This window comes from Macrobrachium nipponense, chromosome 27, assembly GCF_015104395.2.
Source record: "Macrobrachium nipponense isolate FS-2020 chromosome 27, ASM1510439v2, whole genome shotgun sequence".
Lineage (NCBI taxonomy): Eukaryota > Metazoa > Arthropoda > Malacostraca > Decapoda > Palaemonidae > Macrobrachium > Macrobrachium nipponense.
Genome location: NC_087216.1, coordinates 42,012,848 through 42,025,347, shown reverse-complemented (window position 1 = coordinate 42,025,347; position 12,500 = coordinate 42,012,848). Strand labels below are relative to the sequence as shown.

General features: G+C 39.2%; 1 protein-coding gene across 4 annotated transcripts in view; it reads right to left on the bottom strand.

The window, feature by feature from the left end:
- LOC135201054 (GPN-loop GTPase 2-like) overlaps positions 1-12,500 on the bottom strand; it is a 307,395-nt gene that overhangs the window by 237,233 nt on the left and 57,662 nt on the right. For 3 of the 4 annotated variants that reach the window (XM_064229907.1, XM_064229909.1, XM_064229908.1), the window contains 2 exons: positions 10,255-10,377; positions 9,243-9,415 (listed from right to left, as the gene is read on the bottom strand). The gene's annotated coding sequence lies outside the window, so the exon portion shown is untranslated. Of the gene's footprint in view, positions 1-133; positions 248-9,242; positions 9,416-10,254; positions 10,378-12,500 lie in introns of those variants that run through there. The other variant, XM_064229910.1, reaches the window with a different exon arrangement.

Genomic DNA, 12,500 nt, shown 5'->3' with positions numbered 1-12,500 from the left:
CAGTGCAAATTGGGAAATTTCCTGTAAATAATGGGGGGATATGTTCCAGAGAGAAATCCACAAATGCGTAAGTCCACGAATCCGGAGAATGCGAATACTGTAATCAGGTCAAATGAATGCATTAAAATTCTACCTGTAACTTTGATTATCACAACTGCTGTCAATGTTGTATAATCTAAGAACTTTACTACTATGTCATTTCAAAGGTTTGAGGTGCCTTCAGATGTCATTCCACTCCTTTTTACAGGCACCACTAACTTCTATTTAGTTTTCATTTACACTTATCCAGTAATGTTCTGTAACTTCAGAGACTCCTGTTATTTCATAAAACTGAAAATGAAAAGCAAAGTACTACTCAGTTACAAATAACAGTGGATATGGTGGCATAATACAGATTATTATAGATTAGAAAACTAATTTCTCATCTAACCATGTTCTACTGTGTAAAATCTGAAGCAAAAATGTGCATTATTAAAATACTAATCTGTAGGTCCTCACAACTTTGTAAAAATGGAATTTTTATAATAAAATTAATATTAATAATACTTACCTGTATAATTTATCTAGCCCTAAATCCCCAAAACTGCACCAAAAATTTACAACATTGGCAACTTGTTACCTCCTATTCTGTCTGCCAGTTGGCAACACTGCCGTTTGACAGTTACAAACCTTCCCTATAAAATCAGTTGTGATAGGCAGATTGTAGGGTAGGATTAGTGGGATTAGATAAATTATACAGGCAAGTATTATTAATATTCATTTTATTATAAAAATTCCATATTAATAAACATTACCTCATTATAATTCATCTAGCCCGAATAACCACATTCAAAGGAGGAGGGAATCTAAATAAAATTTCCCTTTCGGGCAGAATAGAAGGAACCAACATAATCTGATTAATAGAATAGAAAGAATAAAAAAAATTAATAAAAGGGCATAAAACAACAAAGAAATATGAATCATATGCCGAGTTAATATAACTCAACCCAAAGTCTAATATACCTCTAAGTCGCCTACCATAATGCCGACGAACTGCGGTAGTAAAGGTCAAGAAGTAAGTGCATAGTCAGTCCGTCTGTACAAAAGTCAGGTGACCAATCTGCTCTCTCATGAATGTCTGGCACCGAGAGAGAGGAACAGGGAAAAATTGACAATTCTGTCTCAAAGGCTGAGTGCTTCAATACTAAGTGACCATGGGGAATGTAAAAACACAACCCAACGTCAGCGACAGCAAAAACGTCTCGTAAGCAACTTACTTGCTCTAACTGGTGCCAAGAGAGAGAGGAGAGCGGGTTATTGGCGACTCTTTCACAAAGGATGAGCATCTGGACTGTCTCATCGATTCAATGCTAAGCGAATAATGGAGTGCATCAACACAACCCAACGTCGCCAGCAGCAACAGCGTCTCGTGAGCGACTCCTGACTCTAGCTTTTCTAGCGCCAGAGAAAGGAGCGCCCAGTGAAAGGCAGCTCAGTCCCAGAGAATGAGTGCCTGACAGTCCAAACTGGTCTCATGTTAACCCTTTAACGCCGATTGGACGTATTAAATGTCGACGAAAATTGTCTGTTGGGTGCCGATTGGAAGTATGGTACGTTGACAAAAAAAAAAAGTTTTTTAAAAAATTTGCGGAAAAATAGTTATATGCCTACGAGGCGAAAACTTTTGAATCACGTGCCTTGGGGGATGCTGGAAGCTCACGGATCAAGGTGTTGTGTTGTTTACAATCATTACCCAGGTGCACAAGTGCGAATTTCTTTCTTCTCACACTAAAAAGCATTAGCGACACATCTCAGAAATAATTTTTTCACTTTGACATAATTTTTGCACCATTTTATATTAGCTGTTACATGAAGTATTATATATAAAAATGTGTGCAATTTTATGTAGAATACAACAAAAAACAACTCATGGTTGTAGCTTTTATCAGTTTTGAAATATTTTCATATAAATAACGATAAGTGCCAAAATTTCAACCTTCGGTCAACTTTGACTACCGAAATGGTTGAAAAACGCAATTTTAAGCTAAAACTCTTATATTCTAGTAATATTCAATCATTTACCTTCATTTTGCAACACATTGGAAGTCTAGCACAATATTTTGATTTATGGTGAATTTATGAAAAAAAACTTTTTCCTTACATCCGCACGGTAACTCTTCCGAAAAAATCATAAATTTTTTCATCCGATTGTCGTAATGTTTGCACCATTTTAAATTAGCCGTTACATAAAGTTTTATATATGGAAATGTGCGCAATTTCATAGAATACAACGAAAAACAACACATGGTTGTAGCTTTTATCAGCTTTGAAATATTTTCATATAAATAACGATGTGCCAAAATATCAACCTTTGGTCAACTTTGACTCTACCAAAATGGTCAAAAAACGCAATTGTAAGCTAAAGCTCTTATATTCTAGTAATATTCAATCATTTACCTTTATTTTGCAACAAATTGGAAGTCTCAAGCACAATATTTGGATTTATGATAAATTTATGAAAAAAAAACATTTTCCTTACGTCCGCGCGGTAACTCTTCCAAAAAAAATCAGAAATTTTTCTGTCCGATTGTCGTAATGTTTGCACCATTTTAAATTAACCATTGCATAAAGTTTTATATATGAAAATGTGCGCAATTTCATGTAGAATACAACAAAAAAACTAATGGTCGTAGCTTTTATCAGTTTTGAAATATTTTCATATAAATAACGATAAGTGCCAAAATTTCAACCTTCGGTCAACTTTGACTCGACCGAAATGGTAAAAAAACGCAATTGTAAGGTAAAACTATTACATTCTAGTAATATTCAATCATTTACCTTTATTTTGCAACAAATTGGAAGTCTCTAGCACAATATTTCTATTTATGGTGAATTTATGAAATAAACTTTTTCCTTACGTCCGCGTAGTATCTATTCCAAAAAAATAATAAATTTTTTCGTCCGATTGTCGTAATGTTTGCACCATTTTAAAATAGCCGTTACATAAAGTTTTATATATGAAAATGTGCACAATTTCATGTAGAATACAACAATAAACAACCCATGGTTGTAGCTTTTATCAGTTTTGAAATATTTTCATATAAATAACGATAAATAGAAAAAAATTGTCCTTTGGTCAACTTTAACTTTACCGAAATGGTCGAAAACTGCAATTGTAAACTACAACACTTACAGTCTAGTAATATTCAACCAATTACCTTCATTTTGCAACAAACGGGAAGTCTCTAGCACAATATTTCGATTTATGGTGAATTTTTGAAAACAGGTTTTTTTTATGTCCGCGCGTTACGAATTGATGCATGATTTTGTGATAATATTTTCTCTGTGTTGCCTTGATCGTTTTACAATGTGTTATATACCAAAAGATCGCAATTTAGTGTACAATACAACGAAAAAAATTAACTCGTTAGCTTTAACCGTTTTGCTCACAGCGCGATTTGTATACAATTATATATGAAATTTTTTTTGCACTGTCATATATCCCAATATTTATATATGATAATGATATTTTTTTCATTTCTGATGGTTCCATACTAAACTTCAGGCAATGACAAAAAAAGGAGCCAAAAATGAACTCTTAATCTTGAAAATTAAGTGTGCTGTGATTTAAAAAAAAACATTTTTTCCACTTCGGCGCTCACTCGCGAACGCCGCCGGCATACAGGAGACGATTTTTAGAATACTGCTTTGGCGTTAAGGGTTAAGCGATCATCAGAGGGTGTCAACAAGAAACCTAGCGCTACTGAAAGTCACCTGATCTCGCATGAATATCTGACTCCAAAAAAGAAGGTGAGACAAAAAGTAGATGGCAAACGAGTCGCCAGACGGCAGCAGACGACCAATCGATTAATTCTATGTCCAGACGGACAATGGGAGAAGCGCGAGTTGTCAGGACAGGCGAAGAAGTGGCTAGTCCTAACTCAGAATCAACTTTGAGAGAAGCGTAGTTGCTAGCACCGACAACCCAGCGACTAGTCCAATGTCAGACTGACAATGGAAGCAGTGAGTCGTCAAACCGGCCAGTCCTTATGTCATCAACTACACATATAAATACCTAACTGCCTAATTCCCATTATGACAACCAAAAACTGCCAACAAAAGGTATAATGCAAAAAACAAATAATGCAAATACCAGAAAAAAATAAAATACAGGTAGCAACCAAACGTAAAACAGGAAGACTACCTAATTTTCCTGTCTGACGACCTGTCCTGCCGTCACCAATGCACAGAAAGAACAAAGGTCGTCTAGAACTAGAGATACATCCCCTAAATAAAAAGATGCAAAAACAGAATTAGAACGCCAAGTTGCCTCCTCAAGCACCTTGGCAACAAAGATGTTCATAAAAGCTACTGACATAGCGACCGCTCTAATACTGTGTCCTCTCGGCACCTGGCCTTCATGGGCAACCGAACAGCCAGTTTTAAAGATAAGAACTCTGAGGAAATAGGATACACTATTCTTTGACATACATAGGTCTCTTGACATTTTGGGGTGAAACAAACAGATGATGGGGACAACCTTGAATGTTCTTTGTGCAATGTAAATAGCATGAGAAGAGCCCTAACAGGGCAAAGAACTAATTCCTCATTCAAATTACCAACCAAGTCAACTAGTAACTTCAAAACAAAAGACCTGGGAATTGGATTATCAGATGATTTGGTCTTTGCGACATATTCGGGAAGGTATGGCAAAATCATGTCTTTTCCAGATCTGACACACACACACACAAAAAAAGGTATTTGCAGTTCACCCAACTTCTTGGCTGTTGCCAGAGAGACAAGGCAAAGTGTCTTCGAAGATAGGTCTCTAAAATCAGCTGTATTCAAAAGCTCAAACGGAGGGAACCTCATGGCTTGAAGGACTTTATTCACATCCCATGTCAGAGGAGACAACTGCGGACTGGGTCGAGATAGGGAAATAGATCGAATTAAATCTCTAATGACATAAGAAGAAGAGATTTCAGGGAGCCTCAGCTTAAAAACATATGAAAGCATCGACCTGTAACCCTTAATACATGTAGACAACAGGCCTCTGTCATGATGTAAATGAACTAAAAACTATTTTCAGTAAGGAAGGTTTAGAAATTGAATGACCCTGAGACCTACACCAACGTCTGAAGACCGACCATTTTGCTTCATAAATTATTCTAGTTGATTGCCGTCTTGCAAGAGCCAACTGTCGAGCCACTCTGGAGGAGAACTCTCCCTGCTTGGAGAATCTCCTGACAGTCTCCAGGCATGAAGATGAAGCATGTGGAGCCTCTGATGGAAACGATAAAAATGAGGTTGTTTGAGAAGATATGTTCTCTCTGGGAGACGAATGGGGGGCTTCACTAGTGCTTCCAGTAGGTTGGGAAACCACTCCTTCTGCAGCCAGAAGAAAGCAATCATGGTGAGATCCAGATGCTTGGTTGCTCTCACTTTGTTGAGGAATGCCCTCACCAGAGCGAAAAGAGAAAAGCATATACTTGAGGGCCATCCCAGTCCTGCAATAGAGCGCCAGTCCCGGCACTCTGAGTCATTTGATAAGGGGTGAAGAAGATCTGGCACCGAAAATGGGATAGCAAACAGATCGTCTGTGACAGGCCACTTCTTTCTAAGGCTGTCGAAAACTTCTAGGCAGTGTCCATTTGGACCCTTTAACTTCATTCTGAATCAACAAGGCATCTATTAAGACACTGTGATGACCCAGAATAAACTGAGGGACCAACGTAATCCTCCTTTCTTCCGCCCAACACAGGATTGATTGGGCTTTTTGTCTGACAGCTGATCCTGAAAGGAAAGAAGGCCTAGGTACACTGCTCTTAGTTCCCTCCAATTTATTAACATGATCCTCTCCTCCTCTGACCAAAGGCCCAAAGTGACTTCGGAGCCCAGATGCTTGCCCCAACCTTGATCCGAGGCGTCGGACCAAAACATTAGGTCCAGCAAAACTGAAAGAAGAGACATCCTTCACTTGAGGTGGTGAACTTGCATCCACCAACGGAGATCCTTTAGACATTGTGGAGAGGAGGTGACTATCGTGTTCTCGGACACAAAATCCCATGACTGGAGAAGGGACCTCATTCTGAGATACCGTCCGAGAACCAGCTGGATAAGGGATGACAAATGGCCCAGAAGAATCCTCCAAAGAGAGACTGGCTGCATTACAGAGAACAGAAATTCTTTGGCCATATTTAAAAGCTTATCTATCCATTTCTGAGAAGGAGAAACCCTCAAAATCTGGGAATTAGTTGACACGAATGCCCAACTTGACACAGAGACAGAACCATCTCCCTCGACCGAGACATTTCTCAAGAGATTCGGCCTGGACTAGCCAATCACCCAGAAACCGATGCAGAATGGCCAAAACAGGAGCCATCACCCAAGAAAAGACCTGTGGAGCAGTGGTGAGGCTGAAACAAAGGGAGTTGAACTGGAAAACTTCCAAGTCCATGAAAAACCAAAGGTAAGTTCTGCTCTTCGGATGGATGGGGATTTGCAGATAAGCATCCTGCAGCCCGACGGAAATCATCCATTCCCCCTTCCTGACGGATGAAAGAACAGTCTGAACCGTCTCCATCCGGAACTTGGACTTTAGATTTAACTTGTTCAGGACCGAAAGATCTATGATGGGGCGTCAGGTGCCCGAGGCCTTTAGAACCACAAACACCAGCTAGTAAATCCCGGGAGAAGGAGGAGCTCACTCTATGGCATCCTTCTCCAAGAGGGCCAAAAGTTCCTTATACAAGGTTTGAGCCCTGCCAAGCTGACCAATGGCGAGAGAGACAAACTCCTACTGTGGTTTCTGGGCGAGGAAGTGACTCCTACTTTCAAAACTTCTTATGCACAAACAAGGAAGAAGAAGAAGAAGGACCTCCCGGAGGTTGAGCTCTTCCTCTGCCCTTAAACCCGCTCCCAAAACCTCTCCCGCGTTTCAAAGATGCACTCAGGAGAAACAAGCCAGAAGAATAAGGAGGAAAACCCAAGAAAAAAGCTCTTGATAAGACCCAGTGAGCTTCGGAAGGGGCATTGCCTTGATGTTCTTTCAAAACCTCAGAAAGCACAGACATATCAAAAAGGGAATTGCCAAAAGGAGCCAAAAGGAGAAGAGGACAATATACAATTTCTCTGCATCTCCAAACAGAAGAGGGTAACTGCAATAAATAAAGGTTATGCCTTAGAGAAACGATAAAGACCTGCATAGCAGCAGCAAGCTCATTCTGATATACAGAAGTAATTGAAATAGACAAGCAAAATTTCACAAAAAGAGGAGCATCGGGAGGAATAAAACCAGAGTTCTTGACATACATTAAAAGACCTCCAAGGACCCACATGTTGTATGGCTGAGACTCCTGCAAGGAGCTCACAACAGACTCCATGGCAATAAAGTCTTTGAGCGAGACTTTGAAGGCATAAGCTGACCCGAAAGTCAGACAAAATCCACCACCTGATAAACACCTCTCTAGTGTTGTAGAAGAGAAGAGAACTTCCTATCCCTTCCCCAATCACCTTCGAAGAATAGCTTTGACGTCCGCCCTCACCCTCACAAACCTCTGAGCAAAGGGAAAACGTAAAAATTCCTGCGACTGGGAAGGACCATCAAGAAAAATCCATTATGTAATACAGCAAGGTGGAGACTGTTTCTGCTCTTTAGGCCTCACCTGAGGAAGAAAACTCAAAGCTACATAAAAGTTTCTTGAACTCAACATCATGACTGCCATTCAACAAAACACCAACATCAAACAAATCCATGTCATCATCATCATCATCATCATCAGAACCTAACTATGAAACTTTCCCCAAAGAAACACCCTGATGACTAGCTGTCTTAGGTCTAACATTAATACCCCTTTCCACTTCTTCCAAAATAAGTGCCCTTTGGCACTGTTACGGGACTAACAGGGGACACATTGGGTAAAGAATTGTCAGGCACCTGCCTGGACCGGAACCAACCTAGGCCTTCGCCATGACAGGGTTCACAAGCCGGGGTATCTGTTGCACCATTACCCAGGGCGCTGTCGACAGGTATTTGACGAGGAGCTGAAAATGAATCTAAAAGATTGTTAAACATCCTAGTAAAACTGCTTTAAAATTTTCTGAAAGCTTGTTAAACTTGGCTGAAATGCCTCTATCTAAACTAAGCTGGAATGTTTCAATTTTCTTATTCCAACTAGTTTGTATCGCCAAAAATTTTCAGTCAAAATCAGAAACAACTTCATTAGTTACTGGTTGTACAGGTGGCAAAACATCAATTAATTCGGAATCGGAATCACATGATTCCGAAACTGAAGAACCAGAACCATTAGCGTATAAATCAAATCTTTTATGCTGCAAGATTCTTTGATGCTTTCATATACGCCGTCATTTCTACGTCAGACCAAGACTTACATAAGTCACAATAAGAAGTCAAGTCACAAACCTGTCCACGACAAGAGTTACAAATGTCCCGGGGATCATACTCCCTGCTACTCATCCTTGTCCCACAAACCGGGCAATTCCTGATGTTGCTGGCAGAACAAAGAGTCAAACCATTTTGGCTATCCATGGAACATGTCACTAAGTAATTCAGGTTGTGCAAAAGTTTGTCAAAATAAAATACAATCCACAATGAAGAAATAAAAGTTAATTCACTAATTTCGAGGATTTCATAAATGGTAAATAAACATAAAGCCACATTAAAAAATAATAAGAGCTTTAACAGCACAAAAGGTTTTGGAAATTTATAAAGAGTGGCCATGATGTTAACAACACAGGTGCTTGTTAACAGCCGATTTTAAAGGGCAGGTTTTGTAACTGTCAAACAGCAGTGTTGCCAACTAGCGGACAGAATAGGAGATATAAGAGGGTTGCCAATGTGGTAAATTTTGGTGCAGTTTTGGGGATTTAGGGCTAGATAAATATATTCAGGTAATGTTTATTAATATATAAATTTGCATTTTTAAAAAAATTATTTTGCTAGTTAGTTTCCAAGACAACTACATGCATGTACAATAGTCCAATCACCAATTCTTGTGCCATTCAGCATATCACTGAATCTGCACAATTATTATACTGGTACCATAAACATAATAAACAGTAACTGATTTTCATAATTCCCTCCAAAGTTTTCAATTTAGAACCCAGTATTATCTGTAACCCACATTCATGTGCATTTGTTACCACTGAAATCATTTGTGTTGCTGTGTCTTATCAAAAGTCACTTCAAATTAATGATTCAAGTCCTATTTCCAAAATTACCTGCACCAGATTAAAATACATACCTTATGCCTACCAGCACTTATGTTCAACTATCGCGTCAGCAATCTGGGAGACAGTATTATAATCCAACACTGGCAGTGTTAAGGACAATAATGCTGGTTTACCGATGCACAACTTTTCTGCTAATGAACGTACAGCCAATTTAATCTCTTCAGTTTCTGCACCTAGAATACACCTGTAGAAATTTAATATTATATAATAGTACTGGCTCATCTATATTTGATATCATAAATAATTTTTTCTTTTACCTTCAAAAATTTCTCAAAACTTACTTGGTATCATTCCCTCTCAACTCCTTTAACAAATACAGGCAGACCCCAGTTATTGAGGGGGTTCCGTTCCTGGGGGTATGCCGATAAGCAAAAACCGTAATTAATCAAAACTCCGTTTTATGGCACCATAATGGAATTTATGGTACCAATAGCCAGTTATCGGCGCCATAAGCACCCTTATGACACCTCTGTTAGGTAAGTTATGGTGCCATAACTCTTATTGGGGCCATAAGGAGCCTTATGGCGCCGATAACCAGAACTCAGCCAATTATGGCGCCATAAATAGCAGATTTTATGGCGCTAGACAAGCCCCATAAAACCTGATCGCCAATAACCAAATCTGCCGATAACTGATCTGTATATCTTTTATAATGTAATACTTAACATGTGTAATTCAAGACAATATAGTTTCTGAAAAATGAAACATCTCTCCACTAATATTTCAAGATGCTCTGCATTCTTACTGTATCGCTGAAATTCCCTTCCATGAACTGATCAAGCTCTAAATTTCAAACTTCAAATCAATATAGAACAAAATGAAATAAACCAAGCACTGCTGCACTGCCAAGTAGATATATATATGGAAAAAATTGTGGGCATTTTTTTTACCTAATCAAAAACTCAAAAATCTTCTATATCAGCCTCCTTTCTGATGATCTGTTTTCATCGTTACCATCAATACTAAAATAAAATCTTATCTACTGTAAGTCTACATATGAACCCAGCATGGGAATATACTTACTCAATTTCATAAATGAATTTGGGATTGGGAGAGCTGACTGCAACTGCTTGTGAAGAAGACTGTCGTAATGAAAACAGATTCCCAATCTTTCCTATAGTAGTTACAATGATGAGGACACGATTACTGAAAGAAAGGAAGGTCATAATTACTAAGACTTCAGAACATTACCAAAATGACATTTTATATAATCAAATAAGGTTTTATATATACTTACCTAGTAATTACATAGCTAAGAGTTTCACTCGCTCAGCAGTTAAAATGTTAAAATTCGTAGGTCACGCTGTTTATCTTGGGTAGGTGACAAGACCTCCCCACTAAAAGGGGTACAGAGAGGAACAACTTAGCAAAGAGCTGAATCTGTTTATGCCCATGTGACCATGCGGGGGGAGGAGGGTGTGCTCCGATCAAGTGATTACTGGCTATGTATGTATATATAAAACCTTATTTTAAATAAAAATGTCAATTTTATATAAGTAACTTACCCAGTAATTCCACAGCTGATTCCCACATTAACAGGAGGTGGGATGTATGGACATATCTACCCCAAAACATTAGGAATAGTAATGAATTTGAGAACAGAAAAATGAGAACAGAAAAACATTGCTAACATTAATACGATGTTTGTTGTTTCCTTACCCGATAAGAGAGCTGCTGCAGGTGAATACTGCCTCTGGTTTGGTGCTCATCTTATTGTGTAGAGGTGTAGCAGTATAGCCATGGTGCACCTTCTACTTCACTGGGGACTTTGCAGCAAAGGACAATTCTGATGGCTAGCAAAGAAATCAAGTTGGCCCTGACCAGGGTGCACAAAATCAGCCAGATTAAAGATTCTATCACCTATACCCAAAAGATGTATAAAATCATCATTATACATTACACAACCATTAATAGAAATACACTGGAGTGTACTCCAAGTACCTAGTACTTCCAGGCTCCACTACAACTCAACACCCTTTGTCAAAACAAAGAGAAAAATATGAAAGGAGACTTGCTCCCTACATTTCCTCCCCTAACACCACGCCAGCCATTGTAAACAGACCCAAGCTACTTATCAAAAACCGTTTCTAAATCATATAGGTAATGTGAAGCGAAAACAGATTTACACTTCCAAAATGTCGCTTGAATGATAGACAAGAGGTATAAATGTGTTTGGACGCTAAAAAAGTTGCAACTGGCCTTATTTCATGGGCTTTCACCTTACAAATTAGAATAACTTCATCTCCAACTAAGGATTGAGCTTCCGAGATGAGATCTCTACAAAGAAGGCAAAGGCATTCTTAGAGTGGACATGAAGAGTTTTTAACTGAACACCAAAGACTGTTTGAAGGTCCAAGTAATCCCTGTTCTGTGAAGGTAATACAGTGGTACCTCGAGATACAAAAGGCTTAACTTACGAAAAACTCGAGATACGAAAGCTAACACGAAAATTTTTACTGCTCTACATACGAAAAGTTTTCAAGATACGAAAGGTTTTTGAAAGTCCGAGATTCGCCCGATAACAATTTTGAAACTCGCGCCGCGCGCCGCCATCTTAGTTCTAGTAGACTCGCCACCATCCTCCTGCTCTCCCATTGGTTCCTGATGCTAGGCAAGCCATGAGATCCTTCTCTCCTATTGGACAGCATCCCTCCCATCATGCATCTTACGTGGTGGCGTGCCTTCGCTCAGCCACTTCGCACCCGAAGCTTTATTGTACGCATGCGGCATTCATTCGGTCCAACGATTTTGTTTAGTATCGTAAATTCGTTAGTGATTTCATTGTGCTACTTTATCAAGTTGTGAGAACCTAATTAGTATACGTACTACATACGTAACTTAATTACGTACAGTACATATAGTCATGGGTCCCAAGAAAGTTGCTGAAGTTCACAGAAAGAAGAGAATGCTTTCTATGGAGACAAAGATGGAGATAATAAAAAAGTATGAAGCTGGCTTGCGGTTGAGTGTGATCGCTAAGGAATACGGCCGAAATCCGTCGACGATAGGCACCATCCTTAAGCAGAAGGAAGCCATCAAAGCAGCTACACCTTCCAAGGGCGTGACTATTTTGTCCAACAAGAGGAGCCATGTGCATAATGAAATGGAAAGGCTGCTTCTTGTATGGATCAAGGACAAAGATATCGAAGGCGATACGATAACCGAGACGGCAATCTGCCAGAAGACCAGCGCTATTTTCGGCGATTTGATTGCCCAAGCCGAAGACGACGGCGGAGAGGGGACATCAACGGCAACCCCAGAGTTCAAGG